Below are 12,675 nucleotides of genomic sequence, written 5' to 3'. Positions count from 1 at the left end.
GGATGCAGCGTTCCAAAGTTCTATGAAAATCTGGTGGAAAAATCACTTACAAATTGATTTCTGTTCTATTAAAATAACTTCAGGTGGTTACAAGATGTAAATATACTGTACACCAGACATTATTCATGTATTGCTGTAAACTTATCGCCCATGTATTAAATGAACAGTGCATGAACCTTGCAGAATACTACCCATGTTTCCGTACAGAATTTCATGTCATTTCTTACATTTTCTAGTGCAAAGTAAAAGTAAATGAACAATGCTTTCTACAAGTGCTGTAGCTGAACACTGTAATAACACAGTCCTAACTTTAGAGCAGAGGGCCTCTTAACAGTGTGCTGCTTGGAATTAATACAATGTTCTCAGAAAAGCTCTACAAAGAGGCCAAAGTTGAATATAGCCAAACTGAGGGGACCCAATCAGACAGAAGATCCAGATTGGGGATACTTCAAACAGAATGAGGAGATTGGTGAGATCATATTTTTGAATGTCATACCACCAGCCACAAGATGTTTATCGTTCTGTTTGCAGAGCTGTAAGATGGATCTTCTACTTGCACAAACAACATCAGTACCCTGTAAATGAGTTTAACCGCACAAGTTTCCCATGTCTTCAAGTGCTCAATGTTAGCTGGAATACTGAGAGGCTTGATGTATCAGTCCACCAAACTGGAAAAACGTGCTTACATGGAGCTTTTGTTTTGATTCCTTAAAGAGAACCCATATTTATACAATATATTTATTGGCATTATAAATGAGGAATCTCTGTCTTTGTTCTAGGGAGGAAGGGGGTCTGACAGCCACTGTAGACCTGGCAATTAACAGAATCAATGGAACAGAATCTATAGAGTCATATCCACACCTCAGTGTCTCCACCCAATATCTTTACTACTTTTTAAAATTTTGAATTTTTTTCTCATCTGTCTCAAAATCTCTATCTATTTGGAACATTGGGTGGGATGTGGACAAAAGAGACCTGAACCAGAAGTCGCAAATAACCTAGCAGGAAAGTTTGCTAGTGTTGCACAGGGGGTTTTAAACGAGAGTTGCAGGAGGATGGGAACCAGAGTTCCAAAATAGTAAGAGGAGTGGTTGTGGCTCCACATCTTGTTAAAACTTCAGACAGAGTCAGGAATCAAAAGGTTGAGCGTGGTGCGACTAATGTCCCGAACTGTGTATCTCCTAATGCAAGAAATATTGTAGGAAAGTCAGATGAGCTCAGGACGTGGATCAACACCTGGAATTATAGTATTGTAGCCATTAGTGAGGCTTGGTTGCAGGAGAGGCCTGTCTGGAAATGAAGGGGTTAAAATATGAGGAGCGTTTGGCAGCTTTGGGCCTGTACTCACTGGAACTTAGATTTAGATGCGACAGAGCAGGAGGGATTAAAGGGGGAAGGATGAGATCAAGGAAAATGTCACAGCAGTGCTCAACCAGGACAGACTGGAGAACTAGACTAATGAGGCATTATGAGTGGAACTGAATAATAAGAAAGTTATGATTATGTTAATAGGGCTATGTTATAGACCACTCAACAGCCCGAGGGATTTAATGGAACAAATCTGTAGAGAGATCACAGACTGCTGCAAGAAACACAAGGTTGTTATAGTAGGTGATTTTAACTTTCCTCATATTGACCAGGGCTCCCATACCGTAAAGGACTAGATGGGATAGAGTTTGTCAAATGTGTTCAGGAAAGTTTCCTTCATCAGTATATAGAAAGTTCAAATAATTATGAAAAAGGATAGGTCTGGTCCACGGGTTGAGATTCTAAACCAGAAAAATGCCAATTTTGACAGTATCAGAAAGGATCTGGCAACTGTGGATTGGGACAGGCTATTTTCTGGCAAAGGTGTACTTGGTAATGGGAGGCCTTCAAAAGTGAAATTTTGAGAGTACAAAGGTTGTATGTGCTTGTCAGAATAAAAGGTAAAGATAACAGGTGTAGGGAACCTTGGTTTTCAAGAAATATTGAGGCAATGGTCAAGAAAAAAAAGGAGGTGCATTGCAGGTACAGACAGGTAGAAACAAATGACGTGCTTATGGAATATGAGAAGTGCAAGGGAACACTTAAGAAATTAATCAGGAATGCTAAAAGAAGGCATGAGGTTGTCCTAGCAGACAAGGTGAAGGAAAATCCAAAGGGATTCTACAGATGTATTAAGAGCAACAGGATTGCAAGGGACAAAATTGGTCCTCTGGAAGTCAGATGTATTTACTCAGGAGACAGACACAGAGTCTACAGAAGGAAGGCAAAATGGCATCAACTTCATGAACTCTATACAGATTACAGAGGATGTGTTTGTTCTCTTGAGGCAAATTAGGATGGATAAATCCCCAGGGCCTGACAATGCGTTCCCACTGCTGGGGCCCTAGCAGACATACTTAAATCATCCTAAGCAACAGGAGAGATACCAGAGGATTGGAGGATAGCCAATGTTATTCCACTGTTTAAGAAAGGCTCTAAAAATAAACCGGGAAATTACAGGCCAGTGAGGTTGACATCAGTAGTGGGAAAGTTATTGGAACATATTCTAAGGGACCAGATATATGAGTATTTGGATAAACATGGACTGACTAAGGATAGTCAGCATGGCTTCATGTATGGTAGGTCATGTCCAACCAATTTCATCGAGCTTTTCAAGCAAATTGTCAAGTTTATGGATTAGGACTGTATTCTTTAGAACATAGAAGATTGAAAGGAGATTTGATAGAGTTATACAAAATTATGAGGGATATAGATAGGGTAAATGCAAGCAGTCTTTTTCCACTGGACTACAATCAGAGGTCATGGGTTAAAGGTGAAAGGTGAGAAGTTTAAGGGGAACAGGAAGGAAACTTCTTCACTCAGATGGTCATAAGAAAGTGGAATGAGCTGCCAGCACCAGTGGTTCATGCAAGCTCGATTTCAGCATTTAAGAGAAGTTTGGATAGGTACATAGATAGTAGTGATATGGAGGGCTATGGTCCCAGTGCAGGTCATTGGGAATAGGCAGTTTAAGTGGTTTTGGCATGGACTAGATGAGCTGAAGATCCCAGAGCAGGTCAATGGGAGTAGGCAGTTTAAATATTTTGGCACAGACTACCTGGGCTGAAGGGCCTGTTTTTATGCTGCATTTTTCTATGAATATTATTTTTCTCCATATGTATTCTTTCTCTCTCAAGAGCTAAAAGACTGTTCTTACTATATCCTGTTAGAAGTGGTAGTCTATGTGTCTACTGTTGATCCAGCAGGACATTAGATATAAACATAATAAAGTCTGCAGATGCTGGAAATTCAAAGCAACACATACAGAATGCTGGGGGAGCTCAGCAGATCAGGCAGCATCTATGGAAATGAATAAACAGTCATTTTTCAGCCGAGAACCTTCTTCAGGAAGGAAGGAGTAAGATGCCAGAATAAGAAGGTAGGGGGAGGAGGAAGAGGATAGCTGGAAGGTGATAAGTGAAGCCAGGTGGGTGGGGAAGCTCAAGGACTGGAGAAGAAATTATCTGGTAAAAGAGGAGCGTTGACCAATGGAGAAGGGGAAGGAGTGGAGCCGGGGGAAGCGATAAGCAGGTGAGAAGAGATTAAAGGTCAGAGCAGGGAGTAGAGAAAGGTGGAAGGGGAGGGGAGGGATTTTTTTGTACCAGAAGGAGAAATCAATATTCATGCTATCAGACTGGAGGCTACCCAGACAGAATACAAGGTGTTACTCCTCCACCCTGAGGGTGCCTCGACTTGGAACAAAAGGAGGCCATGCACCTACATGTCAGAGCAGGGATGGGAATCAGAATGAAAAAGTTTGGCCACTGGGATGTTCCATTTGTGGTGAATGGTGCTGAGGTGCGCAACAAAGTGGCCCCTCAATTTATGACAGGTCTCACCAATGTAGGAGGCCACATCAGGAGCACCAGACACAAAAGACAACCCCTACAGGTTCACAGGTAAAATGTTGCCTCACTTGGTAGGACTGTTTGGAGCACTGAACAGAGGTGAGGGAGGAGGTGAATGGGCAGGTAGGCTGCTTGCAGGGATAAGTGCCAGGAGAGAGATTAGTGGGGAGTGAAGAAGGAGCGATCCCAAAGGGATGGGGGGGGGGGGGGGGGGAGGAGAGGGAGGTATCCAAGACTATGGGAAGATGGGGTGAGTGCAAATGTTCAGGAAATGGAGGATATGTGGGTGAGAGCAGCATCAATATGGAGGAAGAGAAACACCGCTCGTTGTAGCAAGTGGACATCTGGAACTGAAAAGTGAATCCTGGGAACAGATGCAGTGGAGGCCAAGGAACTAAGTAAAAGGAATGGCATTTTTACAGGAGATAGGGTGGGAAAAGGTATACTCAAGATAACCGTGGTAATCAGTAGGTTTATAAAAGATGTCGGTTGACAGCATGTCTCCAGAGATGGAGACAGAAAGATTGAGAAAGGGGAGGGAGGCGTCAGAGATGGACTAAGTGAATTTAAGGGCAGGGTGGAGGTTAGAGGCAAAACTGATGAAATTGACGAGCTCAGCGTGGGTGCATGAAGCAACACCAATGCAGTTATCAATGTAGTGGAGGAAGAGTTGGGGAGTATTACAGGAGAAGGCTTCGAACGTGGACTGTTCTACATAGCCTACAAAGGAGCAGGCCTAGCTGTGACCCATGTGAGTGCCCATGTCTACCCCTCAAGTTTGGAGAAAGTGAGAGGAGTTGAAGGAAAAATTGTTGAGGGTGAGAAGTTCTGCTAGACGGGGGAGGATGGTAGTGGTGAGGAACTGGTTGGTTTTTTTGTCAAGAAAGAATTAAAGAAATTTGAGGCTTTCTTGATGAGGGATAGAAGTGTAAAGGGACACTAGATATGTATTCAGTTCCCTTTCAAAGAAAACTGGAAACATTTACTGCCCATTCTAAAATTAAAAGCCAAATCTATTTGAATATATGACAGTGAAATTGCATGTAAATCAGAACTATGAAGTCCTTACAGCACAGGACCAGGTCAATCAGCTCAGAAGCTGCCTCCTACTCCTCCTTCTCCAACACCTTACCCATTATGCCCACACCCCTACTCCACACACCCTGTATCTATGTGCTTATCTATTTTCCTGTTGAATATATCTTTTAAAGTAAAGAGATGAACTTTATTTGTCAATGTCCATCAAAACATACAACGAAATGTGTCATTTGGCATCAAATCAAATCAGCAAACCCTAACCCGTACAATCTTTGGAATTTGGGTGGAAAGCAAAGCACACAGAGGAAGCACGCGCTGTCATGGGGAGAATGTACAAGCTCGCTAAAGACAGCAGCGGGAATCAAACCCCAATCTTACAGATGGCGCTGTAAAGCAATGCACTAATTGCTAGACTACCACGCCGACTTATTTGTCTCAACCACATCCTAACAATATGATATCCATACTCTATCTATACTATTGTTGAAGTTCACCTTGAATACCCCACTGTATTTATTAGTGCCTTTCTTCAACTGGTTCTGATCTCCTCTCAAATCATAATCCCTAGGCTATCCATTTATAATCATGAAGTCCTCAATCAGATTACTTTAAAACTTTGTTTCCTTATAGAAAAGAGAGCTACCGTAAGATTATTCAGTCAATTTTGAAGTGGGAGAAACAAAGATTTAAAGTGCTGTAAGTCCTCAGTTTAATGCAGTTGTAGGTGATTGTACAATCTGCTGTGTTGCGTGAACATCAATATTCAGTACAATTGGTTTCCTGGTAAACAAAGAAAGTATCTGAGGCATTACCTTCGACAAAGTGGTTTTTAGGTTGTGCACATGCTATAATTAATAAAACAATAGGTGGGGCTACCTAGATAATTGTCCTAGAATTATTTTCTGCCTATGATTGCTGCATGCCAAACCAGTGACTATTACGGTCATGTGCCTGCAGTGTAGATATGCAGGAACAAGGACACAAACACAACCAAATCAGCTTCGCACGAGGAAGGGATTTCCTCGGGGAAAAGTATACATTCCAATTGGGCCAAGGTCAAGTCAAATGAGTTGCAGGTTCAGAAGCCTGAGTTTGGTAGTGGGTGGGGTGGGGAGAGAGAAATGTTGAATAGGGTTGGGGATGCTGCTGACTAGTGGTGATAAAGTGGGTGAAGCCTGACCGGTCTGATTTGGTACAAGGATGTCTGGTGGAATAATTGGTTGCTGAGGAAATAGTGTGGCAATCGGTGTGTGAGAGCTTCTAATAGTCAATAGCTGAATGGTTGAATTCAGTAAGGATCAAATGAAAAATAGGAATTCAAGAAGGATAGAGGGATCAGGATGTCTGTGCTTAAGGTCACAGAAAACCAGACCTCGCCAAAGTTGCCTGCAGAATGAGCGGGTCACCCCAAAGCAAATAAAACATCTGGAATTATCATCAGATATGTATTGCATATCAATGGATCCCATTAAGCATGTCTATGTATTGTGCACTAGATGTGGAGAGGAGCTTTGAGTGAAAAATGGGACCATTATAAATTTTAAATTTTTGATCATGCTCTTTCATAATAATTGGATTGCACTGTGTGAAAAGTTAGAGGTTTATATTATTTCTAGATAAGTGTAAGTAAAATAGTGTAGTGGGGTGTAAAACAATTTAGAAGTAGGGCACGAGGTTGTTATTATTTGCTAATGAATAACAGGAAATCTCCCCCAAACATTTATTTGGAAAAGTTTTTTCTTACTTAAGGAAGCTGACAGTGGCTATACTTTCACAAAATGCTGGTGGAACACAGCAGGCCAGGCAGCATCTATAGGGAGAAGTACTGTCGACGTTTCAGGCCAAGACCCTTCGGCAGGACTAACTGAAAGGAAAGATAGTAAGAGATTTGAAAGTAGGAGGGGGAGGGGGAAATGCGAAATGATAGGAGAAGACCGGAGGGGGTGGGGTGAAGCTGAGAGCCGGAAAGGTGATTGGCAAAAGGGATACAGAGCTGGAGAAGGGAAAGGATCATGGGATGGGAGGCCTAGGGAGAAAGAAAGGGGGAGGGGAGCACCCTCTTTTTTCTCCCTCCTCTTTTTTTTCTCTCTCTCTGCCCATCACTCTGCCTGTTCTCCATCTCCCTCTGGTGCTCCCCCCTCCCCCTTTCTTTCTCCCTAGGCCTCCCATCCCATGATCCTTTCCCTTCTCTATTATGTATTGCATTGAACTGCTGCTAGTAAGTTAAAAAATTTCATGTCACATACTGGTGATAATAAACCTGATTCTGAACAGTGCTGGCAAGTATCAATAATGTAAAATGCCCAGTATGTTCCTATTTTTATTACTTTAAGAATGCCTGTTAGAAACTACTGACCAATTCTATTTGATGCAATGTTATGTGGCAGAAGAGTAAAAGTGAGGGAGGAAATGGTGCAAGAAACAAAAGGTGTTGATAGTTTTAGTTACCTTGTGATGGTTTTGTAAAGGAAGTACTGAGATGATATCTGACCTCATCTGTAACTGTTCTTATTTCCTCATTTTGATATTGGAGTGCTTTTATTTGCGAAGCACAACAGCGCCTCTACTTCCTCAGAAATCTGCAGAGATACAGCATGTCATCAAAAACCTCGGCAATCTTCTGTAGGTGTGTGGTGGAAAGTGTGCTGACTGGCTGCATTACAGCCTGGTGGTGGAAAATTCTACAAAAGATAATGAATTTGGCCCAGTACATCAAGGGTAAAATCCTCCTAACTATTGAGCATATCTACATAAAACATTGGCATAGAAAAGCAGCATCCACCATCAAAGATCCTCACCCTCCAGGCCATGCTCTTGTCTCACTGCTGCCATCAGGTAGAAGGTACAAGTGTCTCAGGACTCGCACCACCAGGTTCAAGAACAGTTACAACCCCTCAACCATCAGGCTCTTGAAGAAAACAGAATAACTACATTCATTTAAAGTCTCTTTTACATTGTTATTTTATGCTCATTATTTATTGCTATTTATTTATTATTTTCATTTGTAGTTTGTTTACCGTTTCTGATGTTTACAGATCCTGTTTCCAGTTGCTGTTCTATCGATTTGCTAAGTATGCCCGCAGAAAAAGAATTTCAGGGTTGTATACATTGACATGTATGCACTCTGATAATAAATTTTACTTTGGACTTTATAGACCAGAATGCATCTCCAAGTGAACTTTGCAATAACTGAAAATACTTGATTTTTCAGATAAACTGAAAAGCATCCAAGATGAATCAAAAACAAAAAAAACTCAAGCCTTCTTTTTGAAGAATCTATAAATTATTTGCAGCATTAATTTATTATACAGACAAGATAAATGTTCTGCATAATGTCAAACTTGCTTTTCAGTAATCTCACTTTAGTAAATATTACTTAATCTCTTGGGCCTTAATCTCTTCTACCTTAACCAACATGACTAAAAACACCTCAGTAAGTTGGCTCCCATGCTTCCCTGTGCAGATGCCACTGAATGTAAAGAAAAGTTGGCTGTGCTATCTTTCACTGGAGGCAGTTATCTCCTGCCACTTCTTAACCTATGCTTCAAACTCCCTATCTAATATCACTACATAGGATCTTTGCCACGTAGTACACAGTGAGTCATGGTGAAGCTCACCATCACTTCTCAACCTAACTAGGGATATTATTTAAAAATCACATTCAAATATCTTATTTAGGCTACCAGAATTTCACCATGAAAGACAAAGTTGTTAAGCTCAGGGTTTAAATTGATGATCCACTCTTATTTACAAATGGAGTTCACACTAGGACCATTGCCCTCTGCAGGATGAGGAAAATAGTTCTATTACTAAGTCCATTTGAACTGATGATCAAGCTGAGCAGTCGAAATCCATTGGGCAAGAAATTATTTTGGAGCAGTATGTAAGATATAATTTCGATTTGTTGGTCCTTCCAACAATGAGAGCAGGTTACAAAAAAAATAGTGAAATTAGTTTGGATATAAAGCAGATTGCCATGCAAGGTCAACTTTACGCATATTTAAATGAAGTATTTTAAATGGGACATAAACTTCCAGTGAGTGAAAAGGTGAAAAAAAAACCTGACAAACCTAATCAAAACCAATGTTCTCTACTATACACTCCATTCGTTGGCCGGTGGTGTCGTGGCATCTGCACCGGACTTTGAGGCGAACGCTGCTACCTGATACACCACAAAGCGCACAAAAGAACAAAAACAATAAACTCGTGTAGCCCCTGTACCTAATAAAGTGGCCTGAGTGTTTGTTGATGCTCTTCAGCTACTGTGGCCCATCCACTTCAAGGTCCTATGTGTTGAGTGTTCAGAGATGCTCTTCTGCACACCACTATTGCTTATTTAAGTTACTGTCACCTTCCTCTCAGCTTGAACCAGTCTGGTCATTCTCCTCTGACCTCTCTCATTAACAAAGTGCTTTCACCACAGAATTGGATATTTTTGTTTTTCACAAGGTTAAGTTTTTTTTTCCTTCCCTTCTTTATAACTGCTCAGCTAAGACATGCCAGGCAGGATAGTGGAATGTGTGAAGGCAGGGAGACCTCCAGTGTCCGTGATAACTACAACTGTGAGAAGTGCATCCAGCTGCAGCTTCTAACAATCTGTGTTAGGGAAATGGAGCTGGAACTGGATGAAGGAGGCTGAGGGGGTCATAGACAGGACGTATAAGATGTAGTTACACCAAAGGTGCAGGACACAGGAAACTGTGTGACAGTCAGGAAGGAGAAAGGGATTAAGGTGTCATTACAGAGTACCCCTGTGGCCATTCCCTTCAACAAAAGGTATATCACTTTTGATACTGTTAGGAGGATGACCTAACAGAGGAAAGCTAGTGGTAATATCTCTGGCACTGAGTCTGCCTCTGAGACTCAGAAGGGTTGGGGGGGGGGGGGGGGGGAGAAGAGGCACACTGTGGTGATAGGGGATTCTATTAGTTAGGGGAACAGACAGGTGGTTCTGTGGGTGAGAACAAGATTCCTGGATAGTATGTTGCCTCCCAGGTGCCAGGGTCCAGGGTCCAGGATATCTCAAGTCTTCAGCATTCTTAAAAGGGAGGTTGAACAGCCACAAGCCATGGTCCATGTAGGTACCAATGACATGGGCAGGACAATTGATGAGGTTCTGCTCAGGGAGTTAGGTGCTAAGTTAAGGGCAGGACCTCCAGGGTTGTGATCTCAGGATGGCTACCCATGCCATGAGCTAGTGAGGCCAGAACTAGGAAGACCTTACAGTTTAATAGATAGGTAAAGAATTGTTGTAGGAGGGAGAGCATAAGATTTCTTCAGATACCTAAGTGTAAGAGAGGTGAGAGTGGATATCGGACCGCTGGAAAGGTAGTAATGAGGGACAATGAAATGGCGAACAAACAGAATAAGTATCTTGCATCAGTCTTCATTGTGGAAGACATAAGCAGTATGGTGGAAGTTCCAGGTCTTTACGTGTGTGAAGTTGGGTACTCGGATTTTCAGAAGGCCTTTTTTAAAAAGATGTCACAAGAAGCTGCTTAACAAGCTACAAGACCATGGTATTACAGGAAAGATCCTAGAATGGATAAAGCAGTGGCTGATTGGCAGGAGGCAAAAAAGTGGGAATAAAGTGAGCCTTTTCTGGCTGGCTACTGGTGCTCGACAGGGGTTTGGTTGGGACCGATTCTTTTTATGTTATATGTCAATGATTTGGATGATGGAATTGATGGCTTTGTTGCAAAGCCTGCAGACGATATGAACATAGGTGGAGGGAAAGGTAGTTTTCAGGAATTAGAGGGGCTACAGAAGGACTTAGATAGATTAGGAGAATGGGCTAAGTAATGGTAGATGGAATAGTGTCGGGAAGTATATGGTCATGCACTTTGGTAGAAGAAACAAAAGGGTTAACTATTTTCTAAATGGAGAGAAAATACAAAAACACTGAGGTGCAAAGGGACTTGGGATTCCTTGTGCAGGATTCCTTAAAGGTTAATTTGCAGGTTGAGTCTTTATGAGGAGGGTAAATGCAATGTTAACATTCTTTTCAAGAGGACTAGAATATAAAAATAAGGATGTAACATTGAGACTTTATAAAGCACTGATGAGGCCTCACTTGGAGTATTGTGAGCAGTTTTGAGCTCTTTATCTTAGAAAGGTTGGGTTGAAACTGGAGAAGGTTCAAGAAAATGATTCCATGATTGAATGGCTTGTCATATGAAGAATGCTTGATGGCTCTGGGCCTGTATTTGCTGGCATTCTGAAGAGTGAGAGATGACCTCATTGAAACCTATCGAATAGTGGAAGGCCTTGATAGAGTGGGCATTTCTTATGGTGGGAGAGACTAAGACCAGAGAACACAGCCTCAGAATAGAGGGGTGTCCTTTTAGACTAGAGATGAGGAGGAATTTCTTTAGCCAGAGAATGGTGAACCTGTGGAATCCTTTGCCACAGGCAGCTATGGAGGCCAAGTCTGTATGTATATTGAAGGCAGAGGTTAACAGATTCTTGATTGGTCAAGGTGTGAAGGGATACAGGGAGAAGGATATAGGGGCTGAGAGGGAAAATGGATCAGCCATGATGAAATGGCAGAGCAGACTCAATGGGCCAAATGGCCTAATACTGCTTCTATATCTGATAATATTTATATTTTTCCTGCAGTGGTGCATGGCCAAGAAATTTATATAATACTTTATACTATCAGATTTTTCATATCAGGATCTTGCAGGCTCACATATTTATTTAATTACCATTTCAGTAGTAAGCAATGCAATTCAAGTATCAGATGTGGAGGATTTTCTCCTGAGTGGCAACAGGGAGCAGGTATAGGTCCTATAGATATGGGTGGGAAGCGCACTTATTACTTCTGTGTATTTTTGTCAGAAGTGATGGGGGGGGGGGGGGTGGAAACCCAGAAAACAGGTGAGAATATTCAAAGAACATTACAGGTCAGGAATAAAAAAAAGTCATCCAAAAGTATTCCTGCCATTTTCAGCCTAGCAACAGTTTGTGCATCAAGAGCTTACTTGATGCCTGGAATCACACTTCTCAAATCAGGCCATCAATCTGCATAAACAGTGAGAAAAATCATAAGTGAAACAGAGGAGGCAGCCATTATGTTTTAGTTTTATTGTAGAAAAATCTTTAAGTCCCTTTCTTGCATTATTTGTCTGTTTCTCTAGATTTTTTCCTTAAAGTACTATCTAATTTCCTTTGAAAGAGACTGTTGAAACTGTATCATCACACTATCAGACATGGAGGGTAATAAAGACTTTCCAGTCACTTCTGATTCTTTTGCCACCCAGTAAGCATCCTCTTACTATCACATGGAAGTCACTGGAAAGCAAACTAAACCTTTCTATAAGCACCTCCATAAAATTTCCTCGTAGTCTTTCCCGCTCCAAGGAGAACCCAGACATGTTCAGTAAATTAAATATTTTAAAAATAGCAAATGCTGAAAATCTGAAATAGCTTTTTTTTAAAAAAAAGCTCAGTTGATCAAGTATTTCATTCTTCATTAATGCTTGCACCTTGCTTTAAAGAATAAGGATTAGTGTTATTTGTCACACGTACATGGAAACATACAGTGAAATGAACTGTGCATCAAATCAAATTTATGATCAGCCTGCAAGTGTCACCACTCTTCTGTCACTAACATAGCATGCCTGCAGCTCACTAACCCTAACCATATATCTTTGGAAAGTGGAAGGAAACCAGAGCTTGCAAAGAAAACTCACGCAGTCATGGGGAGAATATACAAACTCCTTGCAGGCAACGGCAGGATTTGAACCCTGATCAGTGATCA

This window comes from Hemitrygon akajei, chromosome 18 (genome assembly GCF_048418815.1).
Source record: "Hemitrygon akajei chromosome 18, sHemAka1.3, whole genome shotgun sequence".
Lineage (NCBI taxonomy): Eukaryota > Metazoa > Chordata > Chondrichthyes > Myliobatiformes > Dasyatidae > Hemitrygon > Hemitrygon akajei.
The sequence above is the reverse complement of the archived record's forward strand: the minus strand, read 5'-3'. Positions refer to the sequence as shown.